Here is a 12,172-nt window from a genome sequence, read left to right as displayed (position 1 = left end):
TTGAAGGAAAAACAGCGCCTGTTCTTATAAGATGAATTTGCGCGAGCACGAGACTCGGTGAGTAATCTCGAAATCGTTCTCGCTCGCAATTAGGCTAATTAGGATGAATAATCCCGGTGCAAAGCGACGTTGCTGAGGCTCTCGATCGAGAAAGACTAGATCGCATCGAGCTGAGGCTCTCCGATTTTATTAATTGGTGGGATAATTTTATGAGACTTCTTTTCTATATCTTAGTATATAGAAAAGAAGTCTCATAAAATTATCCCACCAATTAATAAAATCGGAGAGCCTCAGCTCGATGCGATCTAGTCTTTCTCGATCGAGAGCCTCAATATAGGCAAAATTAACGGCCGAGTGGTGTGCGTAATGACACGGAGGAAGTTTTATCGCCGTTCGTAGATTGCTCAGTGGGATCCACCGAATCTCCGAATCCGATGGAATTAGATCGCTCGGCGCTCAAGCCTCGTCCGCGTCGATTGCATAATCGGCATTCTCCGCGATCATCCTCGCTGGGTGAGCCACGATGGTGAACGATCAACGCGGGCCGGCAATCGTCGATCCTCACGGACACATTCGTCGACTCTTCCTCAATCGAACATTCCATCAATCCTTTCCCCGATAAAGACGGCGAGAGCGTCTCGCGAGCACCGACAAGCGTGCTCTTTCACCACAGTCATTCAGATAGAATTTATCATCCCTATTCACTCTATGCAGAATCGTATTACGGCGAGTGAGAAAGAACGAGAGTCGATCGCGAGAGATTACTCGGCCAAAAGTGAGAGTGCACCCCGACGTGACTTGAACTTGCGCTTAAATTCGCGTGCGTTAGCGGGACGTCACGCGACGAGGCTATCCTTTATAGAATACATGTATGTATGCAAAGTGGCGCGCTATACATCGAGGCGTTAATGGACGAAGGAAGACTCCGAGCCTCAGCGCGTGCCTCGGCGTGACCTCGCGAAAATAACGCGCCGGGATGCGCCTCGGGAGAGGCGCCGCGTGCTAGCGAAGTGCTGCCTTTCACTCTTCAGACGCCGGCGCGGATTGGACGGGGCGAGGGGGGGAGGAGAAATCGGGCCGACGAAACGCGCGTTAACGGATGGCCGATCTCCGACGAAACGCGGAGATTCGAACGACGACGAATTACCGAGTGCCGAATCTCGTGTGCGGGGCAAATTCACTCACTTCTTCGCTTGATCCTCTTCCGCGGCGATGCTGCTCCTGCTTTTTCTTCTTCTTTTCTTCTTCTTCTTTTTCGTCTTCTTACGGTGCACACGCAGGGTGAATGACATTCGCCGAGAACGGCGGATTCCTAATGGCTCTCCTCTTCGCGCATTTCATTTCTTCGCGCGTTCACCGGCGCGTTACTCGCGCGCACCGCCTCGCGGACTCGCTCCCGTGCACGCGCATCCTGAAAAACAATCCCAAATTCGGCTTGTCTTTATATACTGCAAAAATCTGGATTACGATTCGATCGGAGTAGCTATAAGGATACGGGAAGTTGGATCCGGATTAAGCAAAGAACGCAAACGAACCAACTGCTGAATACGTTCAATCTTCTTCCGGTGTATCAAAGAAAAACAATTTGTTACGTTCTTGTTCATTCATGATCGTTCGTCCTTATTTGCTTAATAGGATCCTTTCAAGAGGGTTTCTCTACTTATCATATTATCATTTATCGAGATATTCTTAGCACTCAAATCATTGTGAATTGATACAATAAATTAATATTATAATATTACGAGGGTGTTTCAAAAAGTAACAGCAAGTTAAATATTTTGAAATACATAATTGAAATAAAGATAAAAATGCTATGTCATTTTTTTAAACAATCACCCTCCTTTTCAACATCTCACACCGTTGCAATTTCTTTATTCCATCGGAAGAAAATATTTTTGGTTGTGCCTCGAGCGTTCTTCAAGAGTCCAAACATATGACAATCACAAGAAGCAAAGGGTCCCTTAAAGGACGCTTTGAGAGGATGAAAATTTGAGAATAATGAGGTCAAAGAAGCGTGCATTCCTGCTTGAAGACACAATCGATATTTTTTTCTGATGGTAACACAATTTACTACTATTTACTACCGCTAAAATATTATTTTACGTATAAATTATTAATTTCACAAAAAATTTTCACTAAAAAAATAAAAAAGTGAAATTTATAGGAAATATTTATGGAAATTTGCGTGTCAAACTTCCAAATGCGAAAGACGACACGTTAACTATAATAATTCTACATATATCCCATCATATTAATAACTCTTATTAGTACTTGGAAGCGAAAGCGCCCAACGGGATCATAAAACAGCATATGAATCTTTATACTTTTGATAAATATTTTTTTTCAAAATCTAAGAAACCAAGTGAATATCGTGAAGTCGTTCGTCGTCAGTGGCACACATGTGCGTACGCATGAATGGCGAATGCAGCGGACAGGTGCATCGAAGAGGAGGAGACGGATGATAAGAGGAGGAGCGGAGAGATAAAGATAACGACGCAACTAACGCGGCCGCCGTTGACGACGACAGCCGACGGTAATCTAATAAGCGCTGCGGAATGCGCGTTATTTCCACGTATTCATATCCGGTCATGGCTTTTAATGAGCAACTCGCCCGCACCACCGCGGGGATATAAATTCCGAGTAACCGCGGAAACGCGCGCGGAGATTAGAAAACCGGTGGAATTAGATGGATTTTCTCTCTCTCTTGCCCGCTGCAAATTGGACCCGCGCCCTTTCCAATTATCCTCTCCGGGCCGGCGAGACGCTCTCTTTTCCTTTAATTCTCCCTATATCACGCCCGTCTCGCTGGAAGTCGATTCGATTAATTCTGCGGATCGCCCCGAAGCTAGACGAACGCTGGGAGAAGGAGGGAGGGAACGGGAAAATTCGCGGCGCATTGAAATTGGAGCTTTTAGCCGTAATGAGCAAATGTAAACGATCTTTTAAACTACAGTGGAGTCTTCTTTAACGTAAACCACAAATAATTGCAGATTATTATTCGCAACATATTGCACAGCACGTCGAATGCGAGCATGCGTTTGACATATGTTACCTTAGCTATGTGCATTCCTATTTATATATATATATATATATATATATATAAAATATAATATAAATATAATAAAAAATAGATAATAGTGTATATTTATATATATATATAAATATATATATATATATAAATATACACTATTATCTATTTTTTATTACAAAATACAGATATGTTATATTTTTAATTATTTATAGGTATTGTATTCCTTAAAGCAATGTTATCGAGGTATATTATTGTAAATCGCGCGTCGTTATATCGTATAGAATTACACAAATGATGTACATAGAGAGCCGCGTTTTCTCGCAACAATACGTCGTCTCGTAAGAAAAATTTTTCTTCCGAAGGAAATATGATTGGGAAAAGAGGTTTCTGAATGGCGAAGAGTGTTAACAATTTGCGATGCAACGTCCCGGCGCGCTCTGGAATGCGACGCGGTTTTCATGCTCCATTGTTCGAGATACGGCGATACGCGACTGTAAATTGACGACACGACGATGCGCAACGTGTCGAGCGTGTCTGGATTCCCGAGCACGCTAACAGAGTATCCCCGCTATTAATTGCGATCGCATTCCCTCCCTCGGAGAGCCATTCAATCCACAGCGCAATTTCGTTTAATTGCCTTTTCAAACATAATTCCATTTCACCGCTAATATTTGCTCCACGTCGAAGAAGAGAACGCCTGGAGTACATTCTATGTACATCTTTCTCCGTTTTCCTTTTTTCAAAGGTCCTTTCGGCGCAATTAATGATTCCATTCCCTACCGCAAACTCGTCCACTCGTTCAGCAGTTTTTTTTTTCTACCACGTAGCAGAATTACGTACATTTTATCACGACGTCAAGTGGAAAAAGAGAGACGAAGAGAGAAAGAGAGAGCCAACTTCGTAATCATGCGTATGACGAGCCAGTTCGCGACTCCACGAATGCGCCTCCACGCTGAAAATCGACAGCAAAACACGCGTACGTCGACATGATAAATCAATTTGAATGCCATGATGACCGCGAACGCGATAAAGCGCGATTCGAACGCGATTCAACGCGGAAAAAACGGGAAGAAACGAGGAGAGGAAAAAAGGGAGAGACGAGTCGCCCGCCTTTGAAATTCTGTCCTTTGGAAACCGAGAACGAGGCGAATCGCTACGCTCGCGTGCACGATCCTCTTCGTCGATCGCGATATATGCGTTGCACGGTGAAATAGAAATTGCCAATAACGGCGCGACGGAACAATACGCACCGCTGACGTTGATATGCATTAAAGGCGTTCGCATTGTGTCAATCAGTAATGCAGTTTATACGTGACTGACGGTATCATAGGCAGCGTAACGCGGGCGCGTCCACTCATATATGGTGTCCCAGATCGATGGTGTTCTTATTTTTTTTTTTGGTAACCGATTAATTTTTCGGTCAACTTCGAGTCGAATTTTTCTTCACGTGAACGTCAAGATGGTTTTTATTACGAACGACTGAAAACGAAGAGAGAACTCTTAAAAAGCTAAATGTAGCTTTTCGAAACAATTCAAGTCAAGCTTACTTTAACGTTTGATCCCTGGGATATTGAAAAATTTAAAAAGTAACGGAACGATGTCTCGTCCAATCTTCGATCTTCGAGAGAAGAGATTTCCCCCGGAATTGACCGCGGGTCAAAAGAAGTGCAGTTAGTCCGGGACACCATATGTGCACGTATATGGGCACGTGTATGGGTGGGCACGATATCGTGTACGTATACGTGTGTGCGTGTATACGCGAAAAAGAGGGAGAGAAAGAGAGACGCGAGGATCCGAGGGGGATGGAAAAGCCAATTCCGTCGTATCAGCGCAAATGGCTATTGGCCGACAGGAAGGAACGCCGTGCGTTCTCCGCAGAAGACGATAATAATAAACGTTTACGATCGGCGAGCTCTCCAAATTGGAGCGCGAGACTCTTTTTTTACAATCGGCCCTTAACCCACGCGATATTTCAATATCCGCGGCACCCCTTTCTCCACGTGCCGCGGATTATGGATCACTTTGGCGCGCACTTTCGTCGGTCTCAAACGCGGGCCGGTGTAATTTGCAAACGCGGCGCGGGAGATGAGTTTTTCCGGAATTTTTAGCGAGGCATTCAGCAAGATAGATTGTCGGCTCAAGCTAAGGTTCTTGAAATTTATCCGAGAGAAACTGCAATCGTACACACACACACACACACGCGCGCGCGCGCGCACACACACACACGCACACACACGTGCGGGAGAGAAAAAAAGAGAAAAAGCCGTTGCAACATCTCGCATTAATCATACTCATATATGAAAGAGTCAAACTTTCGAGCACACAAGTGCTCCGGTTTCATTAAAAAAAAACTTACATTTGTTTAACCTAAACTCGTTCTTATTTTCCTCTCAATATTTTTTTATACGTTTAATAATATCACGCGTATATTTTACGTATCGCCAACTATAATTATATAATTAAAAAAAAAGGGTATATAAAATTGCAAGATGTTTTTGAGATAGAGAAATGACGTGAATGAATATTAATCGCGGCTTTGTGTGCATTGTTAGGAATGTCTGGATATAATAATAAAGCAGCCTTGAGCGGATGCGCTACTATTACGCAGGATGCAGAGCTTGCTTTATTTTCGGCTGACAAATGCTCGACGTATAACGAGCGTTGCGAAATTAGTTTAAGCTAGACGAAAGTTGCACGCTCCGATGCGAGCGACAACGGTCGACCGAGTGGAACGCATTGTGTTTCGCTCTCGTTCTATGCGAGAGTAGCATAATTAAATAGCAATCCTTTTGTTTCTCCGTGGCGCACCGAGTTCGATCTACATGCCTTCGTCCTGAAAATATATCGCCAAAGGTACATTACGCGAGACATGAAATTAATTTCGGAGAAAATTAAAAGGTAAATTATAAAGCTCGCTTTATTTGTGCCTCGTGATTGTTTTTATAGTCGCTAAAAATTTGCATTTGTGAAAGTTGCGAAAAGTTCGTTCGATTTTATGTGGGTCACGTTAAAATGGGGATAGTTACTCTTTATCGAGATACAGTATTTAGGATACGGTAATGGATATCTTTGATATCGATATTTAACTTACGATACGATATTAGCGAGACCTAGAAAGGAGTATCGAATTTCGCACGATATCGCCGCGGCTGATGCGTTCAATTTCGATCGCGCGTCATATCGCGCGGAAGTTTCGAATTCCGTGTCTCAATCTCGGATTCCAGCCCGTAATTTGCAATCCACCGACGCGAACTTCATTATAGGATGACTTTGCCGTATACGTCGGCGGTATATTACCGTGTCGCGACGGTTTTAGCGATGGGTAAAGTGCTCGACGGCAATTTGTGACGCAGATCGCGGATGGGTCGTAAGAATATTTCCTCGTCTGTGGTTCGTCTAGTGTGTCCATGACTGCGGTCCAACGGTTTGCGGTCCGCGCGATATCGAACTTACGTGCATAACATCCGCGCCGAGACGAGACGAGGGCCGTCTTGAACGAAATAACGGTAGAAAACCGCGTTTTCCTCTCCTTCAGGAATAGAAGAGAATGCGTGTATAAAATCCAGCTGCTTTAATATCTACTTAATACTTAATAGCGTTAATTGGTAAGGCGAAAAATCTGCGTCACGAGACGCAATCATGCGTACAAAATATAGACATAATTAAAGTCGTAAATATCATAAATTATGGTTATTATAAACCTGTTACTTTACCGCGTCTGATGTGCGCTCGTGCGATTTTTCGTTCGGAAAGAAAAAAGTCCAACTGATTGCGTAGGTGTAATCTCGATTCAGCAGATTTCCTATCTCGCGTTACACAAGGAGAATCGGAGTTTACGTCAACGAATCACACACGCCGCGTCTAAAGTGAGCTCGCGCGAGCGGGATTTATTTCATATTTATTCATACGCGATATCCGACGATGTGTTAGCGTTTGCAGTGGAGTAGAGTAAGCACTTCGACCGACCGACAATCAACGGCCGACGGGCACGTGCGCGCGGAAGGACGTACGTACATAGTACGCCTTTCCGTACTACCAACTCGCGGCAGCGGCGGCGGCGGCGGGCAGACTTTGGGATGTAAATGAATATTGCAAGTCTCTCTCACTGCCACCGGCATATATGTCATGCGCGCCGGTCGCGTCAACGAGGCGCATATAGTGCACGGTATGTACCTCCGCCTCCCGGAAAGCCTCGTTCGACGACCCTGAGGCTCGCTTTCTCTCTCTCTCTCTCTCTCTCTCTCTCTCTCTCTCTCTCTCTCTCTCTCTCTCTCTCTCTCTCTCTCTCTTTCTAATATAAATCGCTCTCACTCAGGACAAAAGCCGAATTTTCACGCGAATTTTCGGACGACGTGATTTACTGCCAAGGGTTTCTGCTCGCTTCTCGGTCTCGCGTTGACAAGCATTACGTTTTGTTGCGTGTGTCGAATCGAAAAATGCCATTGTCCGCGGTCACGTTTGACGTTAAACGTGCAGCGATAGCAAGGGGGTCCAAAAGAATTTTTCCAGAATTTGGGGCCTTTATAGAAACTGAAAAGAGAAAACTGTGAAGAGCAAAAAATTTGCATATAGAGATGTTGCCGAGTCGCGGTCACGTATCTCTTTCAAGCGCTACGCGCTGCAAAGAACGATTTTGAAGAAGAAAGATTTTACTGGAAAGTCTAAAAATTTTACTGAATACAGATCTGAAAATAATTTTATTGGACCACGCATCAAAATAATTTTGTTGGAAATTCAAACTGGTTACCAGAATATCAAAATGTTTTACAGCAATGCTCTGCAGTATTTTTGAATTTCCAATAAAATTATTTTGATGGTCCAACAAAGTTATTTTCAAATCTATAGCTCCAGCAAAATATCACGTTCTTTCCGTGATATTTTATATATAAAATTTAAAAAAAAAAAGATTTACCGATAATTATCTAGTCGACCTCTTAATGCTATTTAAGCACATTTTAATTTACATCTTATGTAAATTTATCGCACGTCACAGATATATCTTACGTAAACTCTATAAATATTCGAAAGCAAGTCCATCGAATCGAATACCTGAGGTGTCTTCGCGCTGCATCTTAATGCGAATTTGCGTTCGACGCTATACTGCATGGACGTATAATAGATAAACGGAGGTGGACGCGGTGGAAGACGACGAATTAATCGCGCATCTACGACCGATAATAAAGCTGTCAACCGGCGAAATATCCGACTCTCATCTCGCGCGCTCTAAAGGCCCGACCGGATTCTCTCTTTGCGGAGCAAACACTCGGGCAATCGCGTCTAACAACGACAACGACGGTTTAATACGGCCACCTATTTGCCCTCGTCGGCGGCAAATAGAAGAAGAAACGCACGATCGCGCGCGCACTTTAAAAACCCCTTTAAAACCCGAAAAGTTAAAGCCCCAATTGGGACAAGTGTTTAGCGTGCACGTGTCCCTGTCGCGCGCTGCGAGCTCTACAATCGATCGGAACTTTTTCACAGCCAGAATAATTAACGATTAAGAGATGATTCGCTTCTATAATAATAATTAAATTTTAGATGAGAAAATTAACAGCAAAAGGATACTTTTCCCGTTAATTTCCGATAAATTTCAGTAAAATTTTTTCAGTTTACTTACGAATATGTTCAATATTTTGCGAAGATAAAAAGACGATATTTTTGCTAGGAGAAACAACTTCAAATTGGTGAAAGAGAGGATCAGGGGAATGACATCCGAGTATTCTGAAACACTTTACGCGCAATGTTTTCACGAATCGAGATATAAAAAAAACATTGATTTCAATAAGTCACTTTCGCACTTTCAGCCTCAAATCGCTGCTTAATGTTCGCGCGTGAAATTCTCGGACGATTCTACAATGTTATAACTGCTACAACAGAAACCATAATAGACACGAGTTGTTACCGAGTATTAATAGAATGCGGATGAGATATCCGCATACTATGATAAATAATGTGATATTCAAGCGCGTGCCGCGACTTCAAGGGAACAACAATCGAGATAAGAGTGAATGCGTCGTTGTCGTCGTCGTCGTCGTCGTCGTCGTCGTCGTCGAGCGTCGTCGAGGTCCGAAGGATCAACACGCGACACTCGCGGTTTCTCCTGTTCTGCACCGAGACAGGCACCTGTCCGCGACAGCCGTGAACTTGAGAGGTCGTGTCTCTCGTGCGTGCGTGCGTGAGTGCGTGCGTCGCGAGAAACGCGGGAGCCGCTGCTCGTGAGATCGAAACGTGAGCTGTCTCGTTCTCGTACCCCCCCTCCCCTCCACGCCCCCGCTCCCTCACCCCTCCATCGGCGCCTTACCTCGACGCCGGCTCGGGATCTGTCACGCTGGCTCTCGCGAGGGACGACGATCGAGGAGGCGCACCCGGAGCCACCGGGATTCGGAGTAAAGACGAGGGCAAAGACGTGACCCGGCGTGACCAGAATGGAGCGTGTCATCCAGGGAGAGAGGAGAAAGAGGAGAAAGGGGCAAGGACGACGCGGGAGGAGGGAGGGAAGAGGGATGTCGTTACCGACAGAGTCCCCGCGTCGCGCTCCGCTCAGCTCCGCTCCGCTTCGAGCGAGAAAACGCAAACGATACGAGAGTAAAACCATCAGCGAAACGTTTTTCGTCCTTGTCCGTCTCTCTCACCTCTGATGCTGGCTAACCGCAGACCGAAGGCGCCGATGATGATGACGATGATGATGATGATGACGACGACGATGACGACGATGACGACGGCGGCGGCAGCGGCGGCGGTGCAGCACCGACAGTAGTAGTAGTAGTAGTAGTAGCCGGGCGGCGAGATACGGCGCACGTACACGTCCCTCTCGCAGGTTCACCCGGTATAAGCCGACACTGAGCACTCAGGCTGACAGACAACGCGCCGATCGTATCGGCGACACGAAGAAAGCACAATGGCCGACCGCGCGCCTCCGGTCTCGCACGGGGCCCACGAGGCGCGCTTCTTCTTTTCCCCCTCCCCTCCCCCTTGCCCTTGGCAGAGAAAGAGACAGAGTGAGAAACGCGACTTGTCTTTTATTTCTCTTTTCCTCCTCTCGATCGGAAAACGCGCGCCCACCCCCCACGCGACACGCGGCACGAAGAACACCGGGCGAACGTGGGAATACGTCCGCTTGGCGAACGGTTTCGTGTCACCGTGCGTGCGTCCGATCGCGTAAAACCCCGGTTCAGTCGCTCTCTCGCGGCGCCAAGTCGCCGCACGCCGCACCACGCGATGGACAAAAACCGACTGACTGGCGTGCCGCTCCGCTCGGCGGCGAGGCACCCGCGCCGACGACGGATGAGAGAGGTTAAGTGGTGGGGAAGCGGGAGCCGGCGCGCTCCTTTGCGTAGCGATGCGGAGAAGGATACGGCGCGTCTGCCCTGGTCTGCCGCCCTCGAACGGCGCGCGCGGACGGGAGAGCGAGACGGTGCGCGACGCGACGGCGCGCGGCGCGGACGCCCGCGATTGGGCGTGGTAGAGTCCCTAGACTCGTCCTCGTATCGACCGCCGCCGAATGCGGCCGCCATCGCTCGCCGCCGGCCGGCGCGTCAATTTCAAACGCGCGCGGAGGACAATATTGAGAAAACGATATATAGCTTACAATTAACAGTTTAGATATTCCCGTGTGACGTACAATTTTGTTCTCTAAATTTTTCGAGCTTTTCGTGTAAAACTTTCACATAAACTTTACGACGGAATGTTTTACCTTATTGTACAATAATAATCGTTACTATTTAATAATTGATATTAATAACAGTAATTTTGTTATGGTTTCTATATTGTAGCAGTAATTCCGAGAGAAGAAATAAATGTTATTCAATAATTATATTGTTTAAAATTTATTCAAGTATGAGATATATGTAATAAAGTATAAATAATTTCAAAATATATTGATCATTGCTATATTTATCGGAAAGCTAAAACTGACGGGCAGTTCTAATAGCAGCCGGCAGACAGGCAGCAAGCGATCTATGCAAGAAATGCGGAGCGGGGAATGTTTGCGAGACAAACAGAGCGCTTGGAATGTCCGGAAGAAATCAAGATCTTTCTTGGGAGTTTCTCGGTGGATTTCAGACGACGTTACGAGCGGAACTTTTCTGGAAGATAGCCCGCGCATGTTCCGATACGCGAGCGATCACGGGTGGTACAGATATAATAAATATTGCACCAACGTCTAGACTCGTTTTTACGCGTAAGTGCTCAACAACGAGTAAAAATGACACGACGTATAAAAATGATATACCTCCCCTCGAAGACCCTTGACAGACGCTGAATATTGTGTACCACACACATCTACGCGGTCTATGTAAACGTAAAAGGAGATTCATGGAACGAATAAATTACACGAAGTTCCAAGCCTCAGCCGGGTGTAAACTATTTCGAAATCCAATTTCCGAACAACTTTCCAACTGACGCGTTCAGTTTCAGTTTAAAATTCGCCTTCGCGGCGATTTACGTAGATTATTCTTGCAGCAATATAACGATTAGAGTTTAGAATTTCAAGCGGATATCACAAAATTTGAATAATTAAATATTCTTCCCCCCCTCCCCCTGTATTTTTCTCCTGAATTTAAACGAATGGATAAAAAGAAATTCCCATAAATTAACTTCGCTATATGGTTGCAGATTTCTCGAATCGCTTTCCGAATCCAATCTTTTCTTTCCTGAGAGATCGCGGTATGCCATCTTTATTAATCCGTAATCTTTCTTAATCGGTTATACTTTCGCCGATTGTACAACCGAACGCGAAGAAAGCGCGATTATTATATGAAGCGCACTCATCGAGCGAACAAATCGGACGATCGACGAGCCGCTCAACGACGCTGCGTGCTTAATCGGGTGAAACGTGCACTTGCGATCAGACGGCGAACGCCAATCGCCGCATCCAGCACCTGCAGCATCCCCGTGCCGTTGCGCGCACGATCGCGATTTATGATGCCCATCGCCGTCGTGGGCGCGACAAAAAAGCGCTCCACTTTCGCTTCTCCATATTCAAGTCTTTGTAACAACCCGATACTCACACTCTCGTCCACACAAATACATGCACGCGCGCTCCGTCAACAGCAGCCGAATAGGCTCATGCCGCCGGTATCGATTGGACATTAATAATTCAGCCTGGGAGCGCCGATAGTAAACTTTTACTTATTCATCGGC

At 45.8% G+C, this 12,172-nt stretch overlaps 1 protein-coding gene across 2 annotated transcripts in view; it reads right to left on the bottom strand.

Annotated features, from left to right (window-relative positions):
* LOC105455692 (G protein-coupled receptor kinase 5) overlaps positions 1-12,172 on the bottom strand; it is a 69,750-nt gene that overhangs the window by 15,217 nt on the left and 42,361 nt on the right. The window contains exons 1-2 of one of the 2 annotated variants that reach the window (XM_011699192.1): positions 9,664-10,377; positions 1,186-1,411 (exon numbers count right to left, since the gene is read on the bottom strand). The gene's annotated coding sequence lies outside the window, so the exon portion shown is untranslated. Of the gene's footprint in view, positions 1-1,185; positions 1,412-9,663; positions 10,378-12,172 lie in introns of those variants that run through there. The other variant, XM_011699191.1, reaches the window with a different exon arrangement.

Source organism: Wasmannia auropunctata, unplaced genomic scaffold (genome assembly GCF_000956235.1).
Source record: "Wasmannia auropunctata unplaced genomic scaffold, wasmannia.A_1.0 LD335883.1, whole genome shotgun sequence".
NCBI classification, from domain to species: domain Eukaryota; kingdom Metazoa; phylum Arthropoda; class Insecta; order Hymenoptera; family Formicidae; genus Wasmannia; species Wasmannia auropunctata.
This window is presented reverse-complemented; position numbering and strand designations above follow the sequence as displayed.